A 23,525-nucleotide genomic window follows, 5' to 3' on the forward strand; every position below is an offset into this window, starting at 1 on the left:
TCCACGGCTGATGTTGTGTAATGCCAGGTCGGTGGTTAATAAAGCCCCACTCATTTGTGATCTTATTTTGGAGGGGGGTGCGGACCTGGCAGGTATTACGGAGACCTGGTTGGGCCAGGAGGGGGGGTCCCCCTCGTTGAGATGTGCCCGCCAGGTTTCCATGCATTTCATCAGCCAAGGGCCCAGGGGAGGGGTGGGGGAGTGGCGGTGATTATTAGGGAGAGTCTTTGTCCGAGGGAGACCCCTGTTCCTCAGATAGCCGGATGTGAGTCCCTTTGTGTGAAGTGGGGCCGTGGGGTGCAGATGGGTTTGCTGACTACGTACCTGGCTCCCTGCCACATGGCAGTGACCCTGCCCGAGCTACTCGACGTCATTGCCGGGGTGGCGGTTGATACCCCCAGACTTATCGTCATGGGGGATTTCAACCTTCCATCCGTGGGTGAGGCGTCAGAGGTGGCTTGGGAGTTCATGGCTTCCATGACGGCCATGGACCTGACCCAGTTAGTTCAAGGCCCAACTCACATAGGGGGACACACTCTGGACCTGATTTTTGTCTCTGGTCAGTGGTTGAATGATCTTGGTAGAGGGGACCTAGATATTAAACCCTTGTCATGGACAGATCATTCGCTCCTCCAACTAGACTTTCCTACCGCCTTCCCCCGCCGCAGGGAGACGGAGCCAACCAGATGGTTCCGTCCCAGGCGCCTGATGGACCCCGAAAGGTTCCTGACGGAGCTTGGGCCGTTCCCTGAGACCCTAACACACGACTCGACTGAAGAGCTAGTGGCCGCCTGGGAAAGGGCGGCCGCTGGAGCTTTGGACCGCGTCGTGCCTTTGCGGCCTCTGACCCGATGCCGATCTCAACTGGCTCCTTGGTTCTCTGAGGAGCTGAGAGAGATGAAGCGTCGGAAAAGACGCCTAGAGAGCATTTGGAGGACTAGTCAATCCGATTCCAACCGGACACAGGTGAGGTCTTATATCAAGACCTACCTAGTGGCAATAAAAGCGGCAAAGTCTAACCACTTTTCCGCTCTTATCGTATCTGCAGAGAACCGCCCAGCCGCCTTGTTTAGGGTGACCCACTCCCTTCTCCGGGGGGGGAGTGCGGGAAGATCCCTTGCAGGGTCGTGCTGAGGATTTTGTGCAATTCCTGCATGATAAAGTCGCTCGGATTCGGGATGGCTTGGACTCCGACTGGATGAGTCCACGGGAGGAGACGAGGGCAGGTCTTGAGAATGTTATCTGGGAGGAGTTTGATCCTGTGACTCCCGAGGATGTGGACAGGGTTCTGGGTAAGATTAGTGCCGCCACGTGTTTATTGGACCCGTGTCCCTCCTGGTTGGTGCTGGCCTCCCGGGAGGTTACACGAGGCTGGCTCCAGGGGATTATAAGTGCTTCTTTGAGTGAGGGTGCCTTTCCTGCCACCTTGAAAGAGGCGGTAGTGAGGCCCCTCCTCAAGAAGCCTTCCCTGGACCCGGCTGAATTAGCCAACTATCGTCCAGTCTCCAACCTTCGTTTTGTGGCGAAGGTTGTTGAGAGCATGGTGGCACGACAACTTCCCCGGCACCTGGATGAAGCTATCTATCTGGACCCGTACCAGTCGGGCTTCGGGCAGGGGTACAGCACAGAAACGGCATTGGTCGCGTTGGTGGATGATCTCTGGAGGGCTCGGGACAGGGGTTGCTCCTCTGTCCTAGTCCTATTAGACCTCTCAGCGGCTTTTGATACCATCGACCATGGTATCATGCTGCAGCGGTTGAGGGGGTTAGGAATAGGGGGCACCGTTCTGCGGTGGTTCTCCTCCTTCCTCTCCGACTGCTCGCAGTTTGTGTTGGCAGGGGGACAGAGGTCGACCTCGAGGCATCTCGCATGGGGAGTGCCGCAAGGGTCGGTCCTCTCACCTCTCCTGTTCAACATTTATGTGAAGCCGCTGGGTGAGATCATCCGTGGTTTTGGGGTGAAGTGTGATCTGTACGCTGACGATACTCAGCTGTACATCTCCACCCCAGACCACCCCAACGATGCCCTTGATGTGATGTCCCGCTGCCTGGAGGCCGTGCGGGCCTGGATGGGGAGGAACAGGCTCAGACTCAACCCCTCCAAGACCAAGTGGCTGTGGCTTCCGGCGCCCCGATATAGTCAGCAGGTGCCATCGCTGACTATTGGGGGTGAATCTTCGCCCCCCACAGAGAGGGCTCACAATCTGGGTGTCCTCCTGGACGCACGGCTGTCTTTAGAAGAGCACATGACGGCCGTGGCCAGGGGGGCCTTTTATCAGGTTCGCCTGATTCGCCAGTTGCAGCCCTTTCTGGATCGGGACGCCTTGCGCACGGTCACTCACGCCCTTGTCACCTCCCGGTTGGACTATTGTAATGCTTTCTACATGGGGCTCCCCTTGAAGAGCACTCGGAGGCTCCAACTGGTCCAGAATGCAGCCGCGCGGGTGGTTATGGGCGCAACTCGTTGCGCCCACGTGACACCCCTCCTGCGCGAGCTGCACTGGCTCCCAGTGGTCTTCCGGGTGTGATTCAAGGTGTTGGTTACCACCTTTAAAGCGCTCCATGGCATAGGACCCGGGTACCTTCGAGACCGACTTCTGCCACCAATAGCCTCCCACTGACCAGTCCGCTCCCACAGAGAGGGTCTCCTCAGGGTGCCATCGGCCAAGTTATGTCGGCTGGCGACACCCAGGGGGAGGGCCTTCTCTGTGGGAGCCCCAGCCCTGTGGAATGAACTGCCCCCGGAAATACGAAAGATCTCTGACCTCCGGGTGTTTTGCTGCGCTCTGAAGACCCTGTTGTTCCGCCAGGCCGGGCTATTAACATAACGTCTTAAATTGGGGTATTTTAAATTTCTGGGATTTTAAATTGGAGCCTAATTATTTAATGATTTTAAATTTTAATTGTTGTTTTGTCTCTGTGTTTTTAAATAGGCTGTACACCGCCCTGAGTCCTTCGGGAGAAGGGCGGTATAGAAATAAAATTATTATTATTATTATTATTATTATTATTATTATTATTATTATTATTATTATTATTATTATTATTATTATTATTATTATTATTATTATTATTATACATTTAGGTTTTAAACATTCTACTATGTCACCCTAAATTCTAAACAATTATTTCCAAATAGACATCATTCCAAATCTTTGTCATTTTAACAATCAATATTTCATATATATTCCTCATTTCTAAGACCTATTACATCGAGTCTATATTGTACCTCTTTTAAATGGCAACTAGTATCCATAATCTTGACAAAGAATATTTTCCTCCTCTCTTAATTGTTTCTAAATCAATCAACATTAGAATTTGTCACTCCCAAAATACTTTATTTTAAAGTGTAATAGTTAAGTGATTCATAATTTAAATAGCTATTTCCCAACAGTGTTTTCTGCCACTTCTATCTCTATTTATTTAACTGGTTCACAGTTTGGCTTAACTATTCTCCAGTATTATCTCCTCCACTTCCTCCTGAGTTTATTTTTTGGCTGGTTCGCATCTTAATCGATTGCTTTCCAGCAATGCTTTCCTCCACTCCTAACCTTACTTATTTGAGCTGGTTCACAGTATAATTTTAACTGCATACCAACATTATCTCCTTCAATCCTCCTAAATCTATTATAAAACTGGTTCACAACTCAAATAGTTGCTTCTCAGCAATGCTTTCCTCCGCTCCAACTTCTATTTTTAACTGGTTCACAACTATATTTCAGTTGCTCTCCAGGTATATTTTCCTCCACTCCTCACTTTTTATTTTTTGGCTAGTTCACAGTTTTGCTTTAACTGTTACCTAGCGTGTGCTTTCCTCCACTCCTCTTATTTTTATTTTTAACTGGTTCCCAGTTTTGCCTTAACTGTTCTCCAGAATCATGCTTTCCTCCACTCCTACCTTATTTGTAAGACTAGATCACAGCTTTACTTTCACTGTTCTCCAGAATCATGCTTCCCTCCACTCCTAACTTCATTTGTTTAACTAATTCATAACACTTTATTTTAATTATTGTCCAGCTTTATGTTTTCCTCCTTTTCTACATCTCTTATTCAATTATTTAACTTTAAATTAATTCACAATATATTATTCATATTCATTTTTAAATCCATTCTCCTCCATATCTTTAACTGATTTAAAATAAAAAAATATATCGACAAATATCTTAGCTCCTATTCTCTCCTAACCTTTCTCCCATGCCATATTTATTTCCAGTGAATATCAACATTTTAAATCACTTTAAAATCAATTTTCTATAATTATTAAATCTGTAATTAATTCTTCTTAATATCCAGCACCTTAGAAAACATTTTCTTCTAAATTATTAGGTCTGTAAATAGAGCTTAAAAATTCCAAGTTTAAAAAAGTATTAAAACATCCAAAAATCATAATTTTCAATCATTTATACTCATTTTTTCCTAGTCAAATTGTTGTATATTCATAAAATCAACTTAGATAAAAATAATAGTAAAAAAGAGAGAGAATAGTAACAATATTAATAACAGTTAAAATAAAAACAAAAGGAAAAAAACAAGGATAAATAGGAAAGAGAATAGAAATATAACAAAAGAAATTGAAAAGAGAATTAGAAAAAATAGAGAGGGAAAAAGGGACAAAAGAAAAAAAACAGAAAAAAGAAATAAAATAAAATAAAATAAAATTGAGAGAGAGCCCAGAGAAGAAGGAAGGTATCTCCTAAAATTATTCAAAGATCAAACTCCCAGACACCATTACATCCATTTAATTCAAACTATGGTATTTTGTTATCTTGTTACTTTATATTCCATTTTTTCCCCCTCTCCAATCTATCTCTGTGGGGGCACCTGCCATCTGGAACGAGCTCCCCCTGGAGATACGGAGGATCCCGGATCTGCGCACTTTCCGCCGCGCCCTCAAAACATTCTTATTCCAGCAGGCTGGTCTGGCCTAACCTCCTTTTTAAATTGGTTTTAAATTGGTTTTATAATTGGGGTGTTTTAAATCTGGCCAATGTATTTAATGTATTTTAAATGGTTTTTAACGTTTGTATTATGTATATTTTACTTTCTGGCTGTTCACCGCCCTGAGTCCTTCGGGAGTAGGGCAGTATATAAATACAATCATCATCATCATCATCATCATCATCATCATCATCTGAGTATATTTATTTTCCATTTCAATGTCCTCAAAGTTAGAAGTTCTATAAAGTTAATTCTGAATTGACTGTTCCATATATGGTATCATCTTCTTTTGTTGCCATGCCCTTTTTCTCTTGTTGTCACGCTTAATAAATCAGTTTTCATTATTCCATTTAGTTTCTTCTTTCTGATCTTCAATATCCTCCAATACACAGATTATATGTCCAAAGTCAAGCCTCTTGAAATTTTTCTCAAAATAATCCACTTTAAATAACAGGCATCAAAGTTTCTCTTTCAAGTAACAAGCAGTCTGGAAGTTACACTTTCCCTTTTCAGCTGGCAGCCAACTTTTCCATCTTCTTTTGTCTTTTATCTTTACTTTTAAAAACATATTTATTTCCTCTTCCCCTTCCTCTCTCTCAAACATAATCCAATCTCGTTTAGCCACAAAAAAAAAAAAAAAAAAAAGACCAAATCTGTAATAAAATCATTTCCAAAAAGTCTATAATTATTGCTATCTATCAACAGGTCTTTTCTCCACCATTCTTTTGAGTCTTTTTGCCCTGATGTTTCTCAGCCGCTGTTAAGGCTAGGGCACACTTTTTGTAAATCCAACATTTATGGGCAGTTCTCGCCTGGGCAGAAGTCAACTCACCCGGCTTTCAAACTCCCTGCTCTGCTCTCCGCTTCTCCTCCTCTCCTCCAGCACGATCTTTTTTCCCGGTTGCCACGGTTTCGGGATGGCCGCCATGGCTGTCGTTCCACTGCCGCCGGCGTGAAGGGAAAGCCTCTGGCCCCGAGGAACCTGCCCGTTCCTCTCGGCAGCCCAAGGGGTCCCTTCTTGTCCCCCTGTCCCTTCAAGGTCCGAAGACCTGTCGGCAGAAGCTTGGCAGACGGGATTTTGGCAGAGCTCCATGGAGCTCGCCATTTCCCCATCTGTATCCCCACAGCGCCAACCGGAAGTCCATCAATTATATCTTGAAGTACTGTGAATAGGTTATGTAACTGCAGATATATGCATATAGTGAAATATAGATTCACCCACTATATAGCAGAAAATACTGTCTACAACCCCTCTGGTGACATTCTTGTTCAAGTAGTCCTTACTTAACCTACCGCAATTAGAACTGATATCTGCATCACTAAGCAGCTCAATCATTAAGCATGATGTCACATGACAGGGCCAACTTACATCTGTTCCTCTGTAGTTGTTAAGCAAATTACTGTGGGTTGCTAAAGGCAATTTCATATGACCGTGACTTGCAATTTCCTGCCAGTATATCCACTGATTTTGCTTGTCAGAAGCTAGCTGGGAAGGTCACAAATGGGGATCATGAGTGTGGGACGTTGCAGGCAACATAAATGTGCAACTATTGGCAGAACCTGAACTGGTGCAACTTCTTTTCCTGCACCTTCAAAACCACAGTCACTGCTGACGTGTGGTCACTGAACAAGTGCTAGGATTACCACAAATTTTATTTATTTATTTATTTGTTTGTTTGTTTCCATTTCTATACCGTCCTTCTCCAAATAGGACTCAGGGCGGTGAACAGCCAAAGTAAAAAACAGAACATACAAAATTTAAAAAACAGTTTAAAATAATTAAATATTTTGGCCGTAAATTAAAACAATCCAATTTAAAATCAATTTAAAATTTAACTCAAGCCAGCCCAGCTAATTGAAATAAATAGGTTTTCAGGACCCGATGAAAAATCCGGAGGTCTGTTATTGTACGTATCTCTGGGGGGAGGTTGTTCCAGAGGATGGGCGCAGCCACAGAGAAGGCTCTCCCCCTGGGGGTCACCAGCCGACATTGTCTGGCGGACGGCACCCTGAGGAGGCCCACTCTGTGTGAGCGTACTGGCCGGTGGGAGGCTATTAGTGGCAGAAGGCGGTCTCGTAAATACCCCGGCCCTAAGCCATGGAGCGCTTTAAAGGTGGTCACCAACACCTTGAAGCGCACCCGGAAGACCACCGGGAGCCAGTGCAGCTCGCGCAGGAGAGAAAGCACATGGGAGCGCCTCGTCACCGCCATAATCCCCCACGCGACCACATTCTGGACCAGCTGGAGCCTCCGGGTGCACCCCAGGGGGAGCCCCATGTAGAGAGCGTTGCAGTAGTCCAGGCGGGAAGTGACGAGTGCCTGAGTGACTGTGCGTAGGGAGTCCTGATCTAGAAAGGGGCATAACTGGCGTATCAGGCGAACCTGATAAAATGCCCCCCTGGCCACGGCCGTCAAATGATCTTCTAAAGACAGCCGTGCGTCCAGGAGGATGCCCAAGTTACGAGCCCTCTCTGTGGGGGCGAGTGATTCGCCCCCAATAGCCAGTGATGGCATCAGCTGGCTATATCGGGACGCCGGAAGCCACAGCCACTCGGTCTTGGAGGGGTTGAGTCGGAGCCTGTTTCTCCCCATCCAGGCCCGCACGGCCTCCAGGCACTGGGACATTTTGTGGACCAGGTGCACGTCTGCTTCTACTGTGTCACAGGAACTTTGAAGGCTCAGGGAAGAAGTGGTAAGTGAGGACTACCTGTGCAACCAAAGATGCTAAAAAGTCCTCAAAAGCTATTTTTTAGGAAGTGTTGGATTAAGCACAATTGAACCTTGTTGATACATGGATGGTGGGACAGGAAATACCATACTTATTGGCAAGACATGGAAGTAAAAAAACTTGTAAATTTTATTCATCTGTCATTGTCAATACATGTGTGGATTCCTAACCAATTTAGCTGACAACTTTGTCATCCAAAAGGTAGAGGAGGGAACTAGAGGAAAAACTATAATGGACCTAATTTTTACTAATACAGAAGCGATAGAAGGAGTTGACGTTGCCATAACGTTTATCGAGAGTGATCACATCATACTGGAATTCAATATTCCTTAAGGAATATTCCAATATTCCTTAAGAAAAATTCCTTTTCAATTTTTTCAAGTTTTTAAAAAATGTTTAAACTCCTTGTTCCAATTTTAAGTCTTCTTTTTTCAACTCTTAAATAACATTTTTAATTTAATTTTTTTAATTTTTAAATCTTTTTCAATTCTAAAATTCTTTTTTCAATTTTTTAATAAAATTCTTTCTTCAATTTTTAAATCTTTCGATTTTAAAATTCTTTTTTCAATTTTTTAAATAATATTCCTTTTTCAATTTTTCAATTTCTTTTTTCAACTAAACATTAAAAAAAGTTTACTTATTTTAATTCTTTAGAAATGTTTAAATTCTTAATGATCTAAGAGGAAAAAAATAAACAACAGAAAAGGAGACAGACACTTAAAACAGGGAAGATAGTGAAGAATTTTCTAAGACAGAAGAGAAAAGGTCAAGAACTCTTGTAAACTATTGTAAACTGACACTTTGCAACAGAAAATATTTACATTTTTTAAAAAAATTAATTAAGGTTGTTGAGAGTGTGGTGGCGCAACAGCTTCCCCAGTACCTAGATGAAACGGTTTATCTAGATCCATTCCAGTCGGGTTTCAGGCCTGGATACAGCACGGAAACAGCATTGGTCACATTGGTTGATGATCTCTGGAGGGCTTGGGACAGGGGCTGTTCCTCTGTCCTGGTCCTATTAGGTCTCTCAGCGGCTTTTGATACCATCGACAATGATATCATGCTGTGCTGGTTGGAAGAGTTGGGGGTGGGGGGCACCGTGTTGCGGTGGTTCGCCTCCTTTCTCTTTGACCAGTCGTAGTCGGTGTTGGCAGGAGGGCAGAGATCGACCCCGAGGCACCTTGTGTGCGGGGTGCCACAAGTGTCAGTCCTCTCGCCCCTCCTGTTCAACATTTATGTGAAGCCACTGGGTGAGATCATCCGTGGTTTCGGGGTGAAGTACCACCAGTATGCTGATGATACTCAGCTATAAATCTCCACTCCGGGCCACCCCAATGATTCCCCTGAAGTGATGTCCCGTGCCTGGAGGCCGTGCGGATCTGGATGGGGAGAAACAGACTCAGGCTCAACCCGTCCAAGACCGAGTGGCTGTGGTTTCCGGCGTCCCGATATAGCCAGTTGGTGCCATCACTGACTATTGGGGGCGAGTCATTGGCCCCCATGGAGAGGGCTCGCAACTTGGGTGTGCTCCTGGATACACGGCTGTCTTTAAAAGAACATCTGACAGCTGTGGCCAGAGGGACTTTCTATCAGGTTCGCCTGATTCGCCAGTTGCATTCCTTTCTGGATCGGGACTCCTTATGCACAGTCACTCACGCCCTCGTCACTTCCCACCTGGACTACTGCAATGCTCTGTACATGGGGCTCCCCTTGAGGAGCACCCGTAGGCTCCAGCTGGTCCAGAATGCGGCCACGCGGGTGGTTATGGGAGCGACATGGTGTTCCCATGTAACACCTCTCCTGCGCGAGCTGCACTGGCTCCCGGTGGTCTTCCAGGTGCGCTTCAAGGTATTGGTTACCACCTTTAGAGCGCTCCATGGCTCAGGACCTGGATACCTACGAGACCGCCTTCTGCCACCGGTAGCCTCTCACCGGCCAGTACACTCTGACAGAGTGTGGCTCCTCAGGATGCATTCGGCCAAACAGTGTCAACTAGTGGCCCCCAGGAGGAGAGCCTTCTCTGTGGGGGCACCTGCCCTTTGGAACGAGCTTCCCCCGGAGATACGGAGGATTCCAGATTTACGCGCCTTCGGCCGCGCCCTCAAGACTTTTTTATTTCAACAAGCTGGGCTGGCTTAACTCTTTTAATTGTTTAATTTTAATTTGTTTTTAAAAACAGGGGTATGTATTTTATCTTGGCTGTTCACCACCCTGAGTCCTTCAGGAGTAGGGCGATATATAAATCTAAATAAACTGAAACTGAAACTGAAACAATCACACTCGGCCAATAAAGAATTCATGTGTTCACTCAATGGTATGTCCTTATAGGATAGGACAATTTTTTTCCTTAGGAAATTAGGAGGGAATCTGGCTATTTAAGTTCTCCTGTTTGTTTATTGAGGAAAGAGGTTGTTAAGGGTAAAGGGCAGGAAAATCAAAGCCAGATCAATGTATTTGCCCCTGGCAAAAAAAAAAAAAAAGTGGTAAAAAGAATTTTTCTCTCAGACTTCAAACATACTGGACTTCACACATACTTCTTTCAGTGAAACCTCAGTCCTCTTCATTTCCATCCTTGCAAGCAGCCTGACTTCCAAGGATGGAAATGTCCTCCTCCCCTCCGCCCTCCTGCCCCCCCCACCCCCCGTCATTTGTGGCAAAGAGATGCGAACCAGCCCTTGTCTCAGGCACTTTGGCTCGCAAGGATGGAAATGTCCTCCTCCCCTCTTCCCCAAATCCTCAAAAGATTGGCTGGCTGCAAATTCTCCTGGGAGGCCAAAAGCCCAACGTGAAATGTACTTCGATCAATGGGCCCCGGTGAACGGACTGGGACGAAGGGGCCGTGGCCGATGTGCAGCCTGGGGGTGGGGTCAGCTGAGGAGAAAAGTTTGTGGCTAATAACACAGAGGTGAAAATCTCAAGGTGAAACAGGCAAGGCGAATAGACCAAGGCGAAACGGACGTTGACTTACCTGAACGTCCCTTTTCAGAACGCTGTGATCCAATCCATCCACTGGGATCTTCTCCTAGTTGCTGGGGAATACTGAGTGTAGATTTTTCTGACCACACCCACTCTGTCAGTCCTACGTCAGTCTTTCCTCACGAAGGAACAAAAAAACCATAAGTCTAAAAGCCGGAACAACAACCATAACAGGTAGCAGGACTTCGGGAACAGGAAGCCCTAACAGGGTGGTCATGGATTGGAGTTGCAGCGTTCTGAAAAGGGACGTTCAGGTAAGTCAACGTCCGTTTTCCAGCACGCTGCGACTCCAATCCATCCACTGGGAACTACCCAAGCTGACTATCCTGGGCGGGAGGCTGACTGCTTCCCGAGTCTGGGACATTGACCACCTGTTGCAAAACCCTACGGCCAAACGCAGCCTCCGCTGATGCAAAAGAGTCTATCTTATAGTGTCGAATGAACGACGAAGCCGACACCCACGTGGCTGCTCGGCAAATATCCAGGACAGACGCTTGCGTAGCCCAGGCCGCTGTCATCGCTGCACTACGGGTCGAATGAGCATAAAGCTTTCCTGGAACAGGTCTGTCTTTGATGTCATACGCGGTCGAAATGCAGGCCTTGATCCACTGACCCACTGTAGCCGACGACATTTTCTTGCCCATCGAAGATGGGTGAAACGACACCAACAAGGCCTCCGTAAGACGAAAGGACTCAGTTCATCTAATGTATCGACGGAGTGCTCTCCTCACGTCAAGTGTGTGCCAACTTTTCTCACGAGGATTACGTGGATCGGGGCAAAAGTCCGGGATGATGAGCTCCTGGGCCCTGTGAAACCAGGGTTGACTTTAGGTGTGAAGGAAGGGTCCAACTTCATCACCATCCTGTCGGGGTAAAAAATGCAAAGGTCTTTCCAAACCGACAAGGCCGTGAGCTCAGAAATCCTCCTCGCAGATGTGATAGTGAGTAGAAAGGTAAGTTTGAAGGTAAGAAACTTAATCGGGATGGAACCCAGCGGCTCGAAGGGAGCAGAGGTAAGTGCCTGGAGCACCAGAGTCAAGTCCCAAGACGGGTATCGATGCACTGTCCGAGGAGATAAGTTGGTGGCTCCATGGAGAAACCCCCTGATACGAGGATTCTGAGACAGCGTTCGATGTGGCTCACAAGAAATCACCGTGGCAAGAGCGGCTACACCTTTGGACAAACCGTCCATCAAGAAATCCAACACATCCGGAATGTCGGCAGAGGTTGGGTCCACATGGTGTGCTGAACACCAAGCTGCAAAAGCCCTCCAAGATGCCTGATAAATACGAGTCGTGGAAGCCTGGATGACTGAATGACATCTATGACGTTGTCAGAAAGTCTGTCCTTCCTTAGCAAGATCCTCTCAAATGCCAGACAATCGGAGCCACTGAGGTACCGGATGGGCGATGACCCCCTGGCTGAGAGAGGTTACATGCTGAGGGATTGTCCACGGTGGAGAGACCGACAGACTGACCAAGTCCGCATATCAGGGCCTGCGTGGCCATAGTGGAGCGATCAACAGAAGTTCCGCTTGTTCCTTCAACAACTTCCGAACCACTTGTGGAATCAGTGGAAGGGGTGGAAAGGCATAGAGCAGCCCGGATGGCCACGGACACCTTAGAGCGTTGCAGCCTTCCGCACCTGTGCACTGGTAGCGCATGAAGAAATGAGGCAACTGTGTATTTTGAGGTGTAGCAAATAAATCCACCAGAGGATGTCCGAATCGGTGAGCGATTTCTGCAAAAATGTCGGGGTGAAGCCTGTTCAGCCAATCCGCCTGTGTGTTTGACATGCCGGAGATGTGATCTGCTCATAATGATGCCGTGTGGCGCTCTGCCCAGGCTAGAGGACATTTGGCTTCTATCATCAGAGTCTTGGAATGTGTGCCCCCTTCGCGATTTATGTGGGCTTTGGTCGTCATGTTGTCCGTCCGGATCAACACGTTGGCCTTCCAAGATGGGACAGAAGTGACGTAGAGCGAGACGAACAGCCCTCAACTCTAACTAGTTGATGCTGTTCACCCTCTCTGCATGAGTCCAACGACCCTGGACCACCTGATCTAAGAGGTGGGCCCCCCAGCCCACAAGGCTGGCGTCCGATGTCAGGACCAGTCGATCCACCTCCAGGAATACACATCCCTCCCAGATTGCTGGCGACATCCACCACATTAGGGACAACCGTACTTGGGGAGGCAGAAGAATCTTCGAGCTGGATGTGCTGCGGCCGGACTTCTGAAAGGGCAGCAGGAGCCACTGCAGAGGTCTCATGTGTCTGTGTGCCCAGGGAACGATAGCAATACAGGACACCATCTTCCCCAACAGTTGAGACAGCTGAAGAAGAGGTACTTTTCACTGGGCCTTTATCTGAGTCACCAAGGTCTTGATGTTGTCCACCCTTTCCGGCGATAGGAACAACTGCCCTCTGGACGTGTCAATCACTGCTCCCAAATGTAGAAGCTGCGTAGTCGGTGTGAGATGACTCTTTTTGTAATTGATTGTGAATCCATGGGTTGTGAACCCACGAATCACCGCTTCCATATCCGTGACCGCTTGAGCCGGAGACGTGGACATGACGAGGACATTGTCCAAGTAACAGAGAAGACGTATCGCCTGAGACTGAAGCGACACTGCTATGACTGCCACCAGTTTGGTAAAAGTTCTGGGGGCAGAGGACAGGCCGAAGGGCATCGCACAGTACTGAAAATGATGGTTGTTGTACTCGAATCTCAGATACTGGTGATGCGCCGGGTGGATCGGTACATGTAAATACGCCTCTCGAAGGTCTACGGACTGCAGAAGGTCATTCCGTCTGATGCTCGCCAGGATCGATTTGAGAGACTTCATCCTGAACCTTCGATACAAGATGAATTTGTTTAGTTGTTTCAGATTCAAGATGCCTCTGTGTCCCCCCGAAGCTTTGGCCACCAGGAACAGAGTGGAATAGAATCCTGTCGTCTCCTGACCTTCAGGAACCAGCTCTATAGCCCTGATGGTCAGTAGATGAGAGATCTCTGCTTCCATCAATTGGCGTTGTTGAGGCAGGTGGGGCACTGGGCAACGACGAAAGCGACTTGGCGGGACCCCAAGAAATTCCAAAGACCGTATCGAACCGTGCGCCGGATCCACTCCTCCGGAGTTGACAGAGCCCATTGATGGTGATACAGTTGGAGGCGACACCAATGGGATCTGAGAGCCGAGAGTTACTTGCCTCGTTTGTTGGAGCGGAAACCCCCGCCTTGAAACGGCCGCTTGGAAAAGGACTGATTGCCGGCACGGTCTCTGGATGTCTGCCTGTCCGAACCACAGTCCGCACCTTGGGCAAATGGTCAGTGGGAGTAGGACCCGCTGGGTCCGGAGCTGGACCGAAAGGGCTGGCGCTGGCCATAAGGAACGTAACGGCACTCCGGCCTTCAATAAGAAGAAGGAAGGATCTTACGCTTCTCTTTATCTTCCACCAAGAGAGGCTCGAGAGAAGCTCTGAAAAAGGAGGGCGCCTTGAACTCTGAAGAAGCCAACTTCCACTTAGCTTTTGAATCAGCCTTCCAGTTCCGAAGCCAAAAGAGATGGCGATTGGTGATTGACGATGCTAAGGCGCAAGAGGCAAATTTAGTGGCGTTAAGGGAAGCATCCGCTGAGTACTCTGTAGCCGCCACAATTTTGTTGATATCTTGTCGGATGCGCGTCTCATTCGCAGGGAGACGCTCTTGCAGCTGCCGGAGCCAGAGCAATGTAGCTCTATTGAAGAACGAAGTGGCAGTAGCCGCCTTGATCGCCCAAGCAGCCGCCTGATGCGTCTTCCTAAAGCCCAACTCGGCCTTACGTTCCTCAGACTTCAATCCATCCAGTACGTCAGCGGATATAACAGAAGGAGATGAAAGGCTGGCCACAGGCGTATCAACAGATGGTAGACCCAATATGTCCTCTAACTCCGAAGCTGCACAATAAAGACGCTTGTCCAGATTACTTGGGGCAGTTAGAGACCCAGGATGCCCAAACGCACTCTGAACCATCTCAGTAAACAGCGGTGGGCAAGGGATGACGTCCTTATCTGGCTTGGACACCTGAAACAAGGCGTCATGAGGGGATGCAGCCGGTGTAACACTGTCAGATGGTGAAGTTATCAAACCACATTGGGTAGTGACCTTAGCCTTATGCAAAAGTGATTTAAAAACAGAAGGTCGAAAAAGTCCAGCAAATACCAGCTTGTTAGGTGGCAAGCCTTCATCCTCTGAGAATTCAAGATCTTCAGGACCGTCACCAGCCTGGTCCGACTCCTCAGATGACATAACCTCCACAGGAGCCAAAACTGGTGCCTCAGTACGGCGAGCAGAGCGACCTTGAGTATGAGAGCTCGCAGCAGAAGGTTGAGACGCGCTGGAAACTTGTTGGAGTCCAGCCGCCAAAATCTTCACCAAGGCATCTGACAACATGGACTGAAGCTCCAGCTGAGAGGCGGGTTCTTCCGGCTGAAGCCCCGCTGCTGTTGGTGTAAAGGTCGCCTCAGGGGCACGCCTAGAACTCACAGTGATCACTCAGAGGTGCCAAAGAGACATTGGGCAGGGACATCGAAACCTTCCTTGAAGCCTGCAAATTCGACATAGGCTCGCCCTGGTAGCAGCAACAGTCAGAGGTCCCTGACTGGGATCTGGCTACACCATCTCTGGTTGTAGAGTTGGACGGAGAGGGAGGTTCCGCAGCCAATTCAGGACAGGCTAATGATCCCTTGGTCTTCCTGACCTTTTCAAATTGTTTTTCAAGCACTTCATGGCGGCGCAGCTCAACTCTGGTATGAGCTAAGGCCTTGGAATGAGATGTTTTGGCAGGTCTATCAGAAGTCTTGGCCTTACTCCGTTTGTGTCCTGCCCTAGGTTGATCGCTGCTCAAATGCTGCTCAAACGCCTGCTCCAGATCTGATGATAAATCGGAATCTGCCATTTTGCAGGTGCCAAGTGCAGTTGATGGCAAAGATTGCTAAGGAAGGCTAAGCTCCAATGCACAGTGGAAGCAGTTCCTTCCCTTAGAACAGCAATGGGATTCAAATGTGTGCAGGGCCAGCAAGGCCTGACTAAACGTCCACAGTCTCCAATCGCCCCGACACTGATCGTAATCCAGGTACACTGGCTAGGCCTCACGCGAGTGCCAAACAACGGCGCCTGAACAAGTTAGCAACGCACCCCAAATTAGCTCAGTACCTCAGGCCTGTAACGGTAATTCAAAATGGCAGCCGCCAACCTTCAGTCAGTCAAAATGGCGGTCGCAACTGTCAACAGTCCCAAACAAAAGGAAACGCCGCTGAACAATCCCAAAATGGCGGCTGCCCGTTCCTCAGTCCGATAACGACGGCCGCAAGCCTCCAACGGAATCACCAGTGGTCGGCGACTCAATGCTCAATCAGGGCGTTGTCAGGCAAGCCTGGACGTCAGAGTATGCTGGATCGCATAGGCATTGACTCCGGAGCCGCTAAAATTTCAGAGCTGAGACGTTCGTGGCTGTACTGGCTCACAGGTATCCCAACGAGATGCCAGCAGCTAGATACTGCACGGATCCGCCCAGCCGGGTCGGAATCCGGAATGCTGCTGAGGGATGGTGAAATCCGAAGCGGAACGGCCTGGAGCCCCAGACTCGTTACCGCCCCTTGCAGCCACAAAGCTCCCACGTAGCAGCTCCTTCTACACTAATAAGCTAACTAATCAGCTACAAGAACAAAAAAACCAAAAAAATAAAGAAAATTTAGCTAAACCAAGTCAGCCAGAGAAATCACTCGAGAGAGAAGCAAAGAAGCAAGTTTCCTCGGTCACTGAGTGAGAAAGACTGACGTAGGACTGACAGAGTGGGCGTGGTCAGCCAGAGGAGAGAGAAATCTACACTCAGTATTCGCCAGCAACTAGGAGAATATCCCAGTGGATGGATTGGAGGAGCAGCGTGCTGGAAAAAGTCCCATTCCGTGCTGGAGACTAGATTGTAGGATTTTGAGCATAACTTTGCTAACATGTGAAATGAGTGCAATTGTTGTGGCCCCGCCCTCTGAGCCTGTTCCATCGGAGGAAGAAAGCTCCGAGCATGAGGAAGAGGAGTCAGCCAGGCCTCCCTCTCCAGGCCCCTCCCCTCTGGCACTGTCTCAGGTGCCAGCCGAGGGAGAGGAGATTAACAGGGAGACAGGTGGCTCGGATGAGAGCGGAGGAGAAACATCATTCCTGGACGCACGCCTCCGAAGGCGTGATAAACAATTGCAGCAGCTCAGGAGGCGTGCTAGGGATTAGAACTGAGTCACTGGACCACACCCCAGAGACTATATAATAGAGGGTGGTGGCCAGTGATCCCTGTGACGAACAAAGTAAACCTTGGATAGTCACTAAAGCCTCGTCCAGAACTGCTGAGAGAAATATTATTCTGATTGGACTTTTTGTACGCTAAGTATCTTATCTTTCTGTTTTGTGGAAATAAAAGCACTTGGCAGATGGCGTGTATATCGCTGCCAAGTTGGAGATAAGACCTGGGTGTGTGCCAAAGTGTTTCCTTAACCCTCGGCTGGCTGTGTTTGTGTGTGTGTGTGTGGACGGGGACAGATCAGCAATGGTGGGGTAGTTGGAACATTCTTTGGCATTGCCCTTCTTTGGAATTGGAATGTAACCTGACCTTTTCCAATCCTGCGGCCATTGTTGAGTTTTCCAAATTGAGGGTAGCACTTTTACTGCATCGTCTTTTAAGATTTTGAAGAGCTCAGATGGAATATTGTCACCTCCACTAGCTTTCTTGTTGCTCAGATGTTCCCAAGGCCCATTTGACTTCACATTCCAGGATGTCTGGCTCGAGGTCAATGACCACCCTATCGTGGTTATCAGGGATATTAAGCTCGTTTTTGTATAGTTCTTCTGTATAATTTTGCCACCTCTTCTTAATCTCTTCTGCCTCTGTTAGGTCCCTGCCATTATGGTCCTTTATCATGCCCATCTTTGCATGAAACTATGTATGTATTAAAGGTAAAATATTTGAATTAATAGAAGAAAAAGTAAAGTGTTTAGAGGCAACTCAAGCACTCTGAAAGTCAAATTTATTTTAAAAATGGATTCACCCAAATCGAATACAATACGGAACAGCTTCCGTAAAAAATGAGCCTCCATATGTATCTAAAGAGGCAATGGAAACATGTCACTCTTAGAAGAAAACACCCAAGAGCCCCTACTATCTATCAGACCACCCAACCAAGCAGAAGAAATAGATGAACTCTTTGCTAATCAATTAACAAATGTATGTAAGAAAAATACTGCAATAGTAATGGGAGACTTTAACTGTCCTGATGTCAACTGGGAGACAAACTCTGCAGCAAGTGGGAGATTGAACAGATTCCTAACCAATTTAGCTGACAACTTTATCATCCAAAAGATAGAGGAGGGAACTAGAGGAAAAACTATACTGGATCTAATTCTTACTAATAGAGAAGAAGTGATAGGCGTTGAAGATTTCGGAACCTTGGGCAAGAGTGACCACGTCTTACTGAAATTCAATATAAAGCAAACACAAGCAATAGAATATAATCCAACCAATGTTTTAAACTTTAGAAGAGCTGATTTTAACAAACTCAGGGAGACCCTAAGCAAAATTTCATGGATAAAAAGCCTAAAGGGGAAAACAACTCAAGAAGCATGGGAAACACTGAAAAATATGATCATATAAGCCCAGTCAAACACTATACCACTAAAAAGGAAAAACATGAAATCCAACAAGAAACCAGCATGGTTGCAGATCTCTCACTCTGATAAACTAAAAGATAAAAAGGACAAGTAGAAAAAGTGGTAAGAGGGACATATAACTAAGGCAGAATATCAGCAGATAGCCTGAATCTGCAAAGATGAAGTCAGGAAAACAAAGGCTCACAATGAGCAAAGATTTGCCACAAAAGTCAAAGATAATAATAAAAAGTTTCAACATATAAATATCAATAAAAAAGTCAAGGAAACAGTTGGTCCACTTGAGAAGATAGCAAGGAAGTAACAGGCAGTAGAGAGAAAGCAGAGCTACTTAACTCATTCTTTGCAACAGTCTTCACACAAAAGGAAACTATTGTCCAACCTACCAAAAACTATAAAAAACAGACTAGAAATAAAAATTAAAATAAGCAAGAAAATGGTAAGAGAACACTTGTCTGACCTGGATGAATATACAGACCTGATGGATTACATTCCAGAGTTCTGAAAGAGCTGGCAGATGTTATCTCATAACTATTGTATTATATCTTTAAAAAATCTTGGAGCACTGGGTTTGTAGTTTTGTAGTTTCCTGGGTCTGGTTTTTCTTTTCTGAAGATGGGAACTACATTAGCTCTTTTCCAATCCTCAGGTAATACTCCGGGATACCCCAGGATTTTTGAAAGACTTGAACCCTGGGCCCAAATGAAACTCAACGGAGAAAAAGAACTTTGCACTTAAGCAAGAAAAACCAAATGTACAGGTACAGAATAGGTGGCACCTGGCAGTATCTATGAGAGGGAACATTGAATCCTAGTCGGCAATCATTTAAATATGAGCCAGCAGGGTGTTGCAGTGGCCCCAAAAGCAAATGCAATCTTCATCTGTATTAACAGAGGGATACAGTCAAGATCAAGTGAAGCATTAGTACCAATTTATAAGGCTTTGGTAACACCACACTTGGAATACTGCATCCAGTTTTGATCACCACAATATAAAAAGGGTGTTGAGACTCTATAAAGAGGGCAGAGAAGAGCAGCAAGGGTGATTAGAGGGCTGGAGGTTAAAGAATGGTTGCAGGAAGTGGGTATGTCTAGCCTAGTGAAAAGGAAAACTAGGTGTTCCAATACATTAGGAGTTGCCACAAAGAAGTGGGAGGGGGTTTCAACCTCTTCTCCAAAGCACCTGAAGGTAGGAGGAGAAACTGGATGGAGCAAGGAGATAAGCAGCCTCGAACTAAGGAGAAACTTCCTGACACCCAGAACAATTAACCAGTGGAACAGCTTAGCCTTCAGAAGTTCTGGGTGCTCCATCACTGGAGGCTTTTAAACAGAGACTGGAGAGCCATTTGTCTGAAATTATACTGGGTCTCCTGCTTGATCAGGGGTTGGAATAGAAGACCTCCAAGGATCCTTCAAACTATGAGCTCCTCTGTTACAAACCTCCAGGGATGCAGCACCCACCACCTCTGGAGAACCAACCTCCCCTTGAAAGAGGCTTTTTCAATCTTCCCACCAGCAGAAATTGCAGCCCCCAGTTTCCCAGCCTGCAGCACCAGTGGGCTTCCATTTGGGGAGGGAAGGAACCTGCAGCAGCCGCAGCAGCTGAGAGGCTTCAGCCCAGTTGCTTCTCCGCTTCCAGCCCAAGTTGCTCCCGGACTCTCCTCCCACCTGCTGCCCTCCACTCACCTGCCAGCTGCTGCTTCCACCATGGAAACAGCACAAAAGCCGCTCTGCACACCAACTTCCTCCCATGAGTCATCCGGAAGAGGAAGTTCCTCTGCGCTTCTCCTCTCCTCCCATCCTTTCTAGCAATATAGTACTCGATGGTTTTAACTCCTTTATTATGCACTTTTCAGGCACAGAGGTTGCCTACCTGATCGCCATCTCCAGCTAGGAGGCAGAAAAACACGCTTGTCCCGTTTCTACTACCTAAAGCGTTTGCAAGATGTTTCCCCTGTTTAAACCAGCGGTGTCCAAACTTGGCAACTTTAAGACTTGTGGACTTCAACTCCCAGAAGCTGCCTGAGGAATTCTGGGAGTTGAAGTCCACAAGTCTTAAAGTTGCCAAGTTTGGACACCCCTGGTTTAAATGCTATCAGGTTGGTTTTGACTTCTAGCAACCGACCTTTGCAACTGAGCCAAGTGAAATAGTGAAGTGTGAGGCTACTTAGCTCACATGCTGAGCCCTAAAAGTTCATGAGGTGGTGTTTTTTTTTACTCAATTACAGAATAAGCTTTCTTGGGGGGTGTTTCAGTGGGGATCAAAGCCTCTCTGCACCCCAGAAGCCAAGAGATATTGGACTAAAATCCACACGTGGTTGGAAAAAATGACAAAAAAACACATAGATTTTAAACCAGAGATTTTTCTATTGGGGATTGTACCTGAAATATATAATAGAGAATTGAGATATCTGATTGTGAATGTATTAACAGCGGCTAGAATTCTGTTTGCTAAAAATTGGAAAAATGAGAAAATACCAACGCAAGATGAAGTTATTAAGAAAATAATGGAATGTGCTGAAATGAGCAAATTGACATTTAAAATTAGAGAACAAGAAGATAGACAATATTATAAGATATAGGACCTATTTTATCAATGGTTAAAAAAAAATGGAAATGAAATATGGTAGAGTTCTTTATAATACAAAAATTGTAGAATTATATAAAATATAACATAAAGATGTATTATTATTGGATTGATTTAGGATGATGAAATGAATCTTATAATATAAATTAACTAAAATCTTAGAATATTTTGTACAAAATGAGAGAAGAAATAGCCATAGTCAAATAAATGATTTATGAGGACAATAATACATAGATATATATTAGATCGATAATATGAGAAGTTACTGTAAGCTATGAATATGGTGAAGATGCACAAAAAACTTGTAACCAACCGACACACTGTTTGTAATTGAAGATGGTTTTATGTATGTTTGTTTAAAAATAAAAATAAATAAATAAAAAAAAAGCCTCTGCACCCCAAATCTTTATAACTTATTTAATGTAGCTCCCTAGGATTTAGGACATGGCAGCACCATCAGGTGAGAGTCTCCAGGGGAACCAGCTTCACTCCTGTTGGCCAGGGCTGCATCCAAGAGCACCTAGCCTGAAGCTTTATTCCTGAAGGAGGAAATTGTATATCTGCTAAATGTTAAATCCCATGTGTAACTTCTGTACATTTATTTGCAGGCAAGTCTTCATTAGGTCACAGATAGAGGAAAATATGCAGCAGAGACTAGAAAATGGGGGCTAAGAAAGAAGAGACAATTGTTAATATATAGTAGAAGAAAGAACAGAACAGAACGAGCTTGAAGGGACCTTGGAGGTCTTCTAGTCCAACCTCTTGTTTAGGCAGTAAACCTTACACCACGTCAGACAAATGGTTGTCCAATCTCTTCTTAAAAACTTCCAGTGTTGGAGCATTCACAACTTCTGGAGGCAAGTTGTTCCACAGATTAATTGTTCTACCTGCCAGGAAATGTCTCCTAAATTGCTTCTCTCCTTGATTAGTTTCCACCCATTGCTGCTTGTCCTGCCCTCAGATGCTTTGGAGAATAGCTTGACTCCCTCTTCTTTGTGGGAACCCCTGAGATAGAACACTGCTATCATGCCTCCCCTAGTCCTTCTTTTCATTAAACTAGACATACCCCATTCCTGCAACCCTTCTTTATATATTTTAGCTTCCAGGCCCCTAATCATCTTTGTTGCTCTTCTCTGCACTCTTTCTAATCTCAAACCCTTTTTTTACATTGTGGTGACCAAAACTGGATGCAGTATTTCAAGTGTGGCCTTACCAAGACATTATAAAGTGGTATTAACACTTCACATGATCTTTTTTTATTTATAAAACAACATAATATAACAAACATAAAACACATAACATATTCCCTTATTACAACTGTTTCATAGCGGTAGTCTTCTAATATTTACATTTTCTCCCATTTTCCCTTATAATATTTATATCCTTCTTGTCCCATTATCCCTTATTACTCTATAATTTCTATCACTCATAATATTGATTTTATACACATTATACATTAACTTACAAACACTTTACGCTTATGATTTCTCCCCTTTTGTTATTGTTCACCATTTCTAATCTCCAGCCAGTTGTACCATTTCTTCCATATTGCATAGTATTCTGTATCTTACTTTTCTTTAATTTCCTTTGTTAATTTGTCCATCTTGGCACAATCTAAAATTTTCTTTATCAGTTCTTCCTCTGTTGGTGTATTTTCTTTTTTCCAATTTTGTGCATATGATATTCTTGCGGCCGTTTTTATATGTAAGATTAAGTATTTTATTTCTTTGGTATAATTTCTAGTGAATATTCCTAACAAGAATGTCTCTGGTTTCCAATCAATAGGATGATCTGTTATTTTTTCCAACCATTTCTTGATTTTGGCCCAATACTTTTTGCAGCCGGACATGTCCACCAGGGATGATAATATGTTCCGTAAACCTTGTTATATTTCTGCCATATTGGTGAGCTGTTTGGGAACATCTTAGCAAGCCTTGCCAGGAAGAGTAAGGTGACCAGACGTCCCGCTTTTGGTGGGACAGTCCCGATTTTTAGCAATTTGTCCCGCATCCCGTGGCGTTTTAAAAAAGTCCCGATTTTTCATTCTGCCTCCTGAGTCCCCGCTGCCTCCTGAGTCCCAGCTGATGGCTAGAGGAAAAAAAACTGTTTAAACTCTTGCCGCGGGGCTTCAAAGGGCCGCCCTACAGCTGTTCTGTGTTAAAAGAAAACAAATGAGTAGACCAATGCCTGCAAAAATAGAAAAACAGCCCCTTACAGCTTCCGTGTAGGTTAATTAGCACGTTGATTAGCTCGGCTTCCCCACTCTCAGCTGATTTGCTCTCAGCTGTTTTGCGCAGGGCTCTTGCTGCTTGCTAAATTGCTCGAGCAGATTTTTTTTTCTCCTTGTGCAAACCAAGCTCAAAATGAAACTGAAAGTGAAACAGGCTATTGGCTTGTTTGGTGCAACATTGGAAAATTAGGCAGCAGATTTCTTTTCTTTTTCCTCACCAAAAAAGGTAGGTGCAAACAATGGGAAATTTAGGGCAAAAGAGGAGAGTTCAAGATTTTAAAACACAAAAGAAAAAAAGCTCTATTTAACTAGGGAATTGTAATAATTGAGATACTATTAATTGTATATTGTGTTGAAAGCAGAAATGGTTAAGTTGT

The 23,525-nt window shown here is 45.6% G+C and overlaps 1 protein-coding gene across 1 annotated transcript in view; it reads right to left on the reverse strand.

Annotated features, from left to right (window-relative positions):
* LOC132710053 (uncharacterized) overlaps nt 1–20,272 on the reverse strand; it is a 31,572-nt gene extending 11,300 nt beyond the window's left edge. The window contains exon 1 of the mRNA XM_060685453.2: nt 20,018–20,272. The gene's annotated coding sequence lies outside the window, so the exon portion shown is untranslated. The remainder of the gene's footprint in view (nt 1–20,017) is intronic.
* Between the last annotated feature and the right edge of the window lie 3,253 nt (nt 20,273–23,525).

Source organism: Pantherophis guttatus, chromosome 2 (assembly GCF_059756535.1).
Source record: "Pantherophis guttatus breed Tessera chromosome 2, ASM5975653v1, whole genome shotgun sequence".
In the NCBI taxonomy this organism is placed as follows: domain Eukaryota; kingdom Metazoa; phylum Chordata; class Lepidosauria; order Squamata; family Colubridae; genus Pantherophis; species Pantherophis guttatus.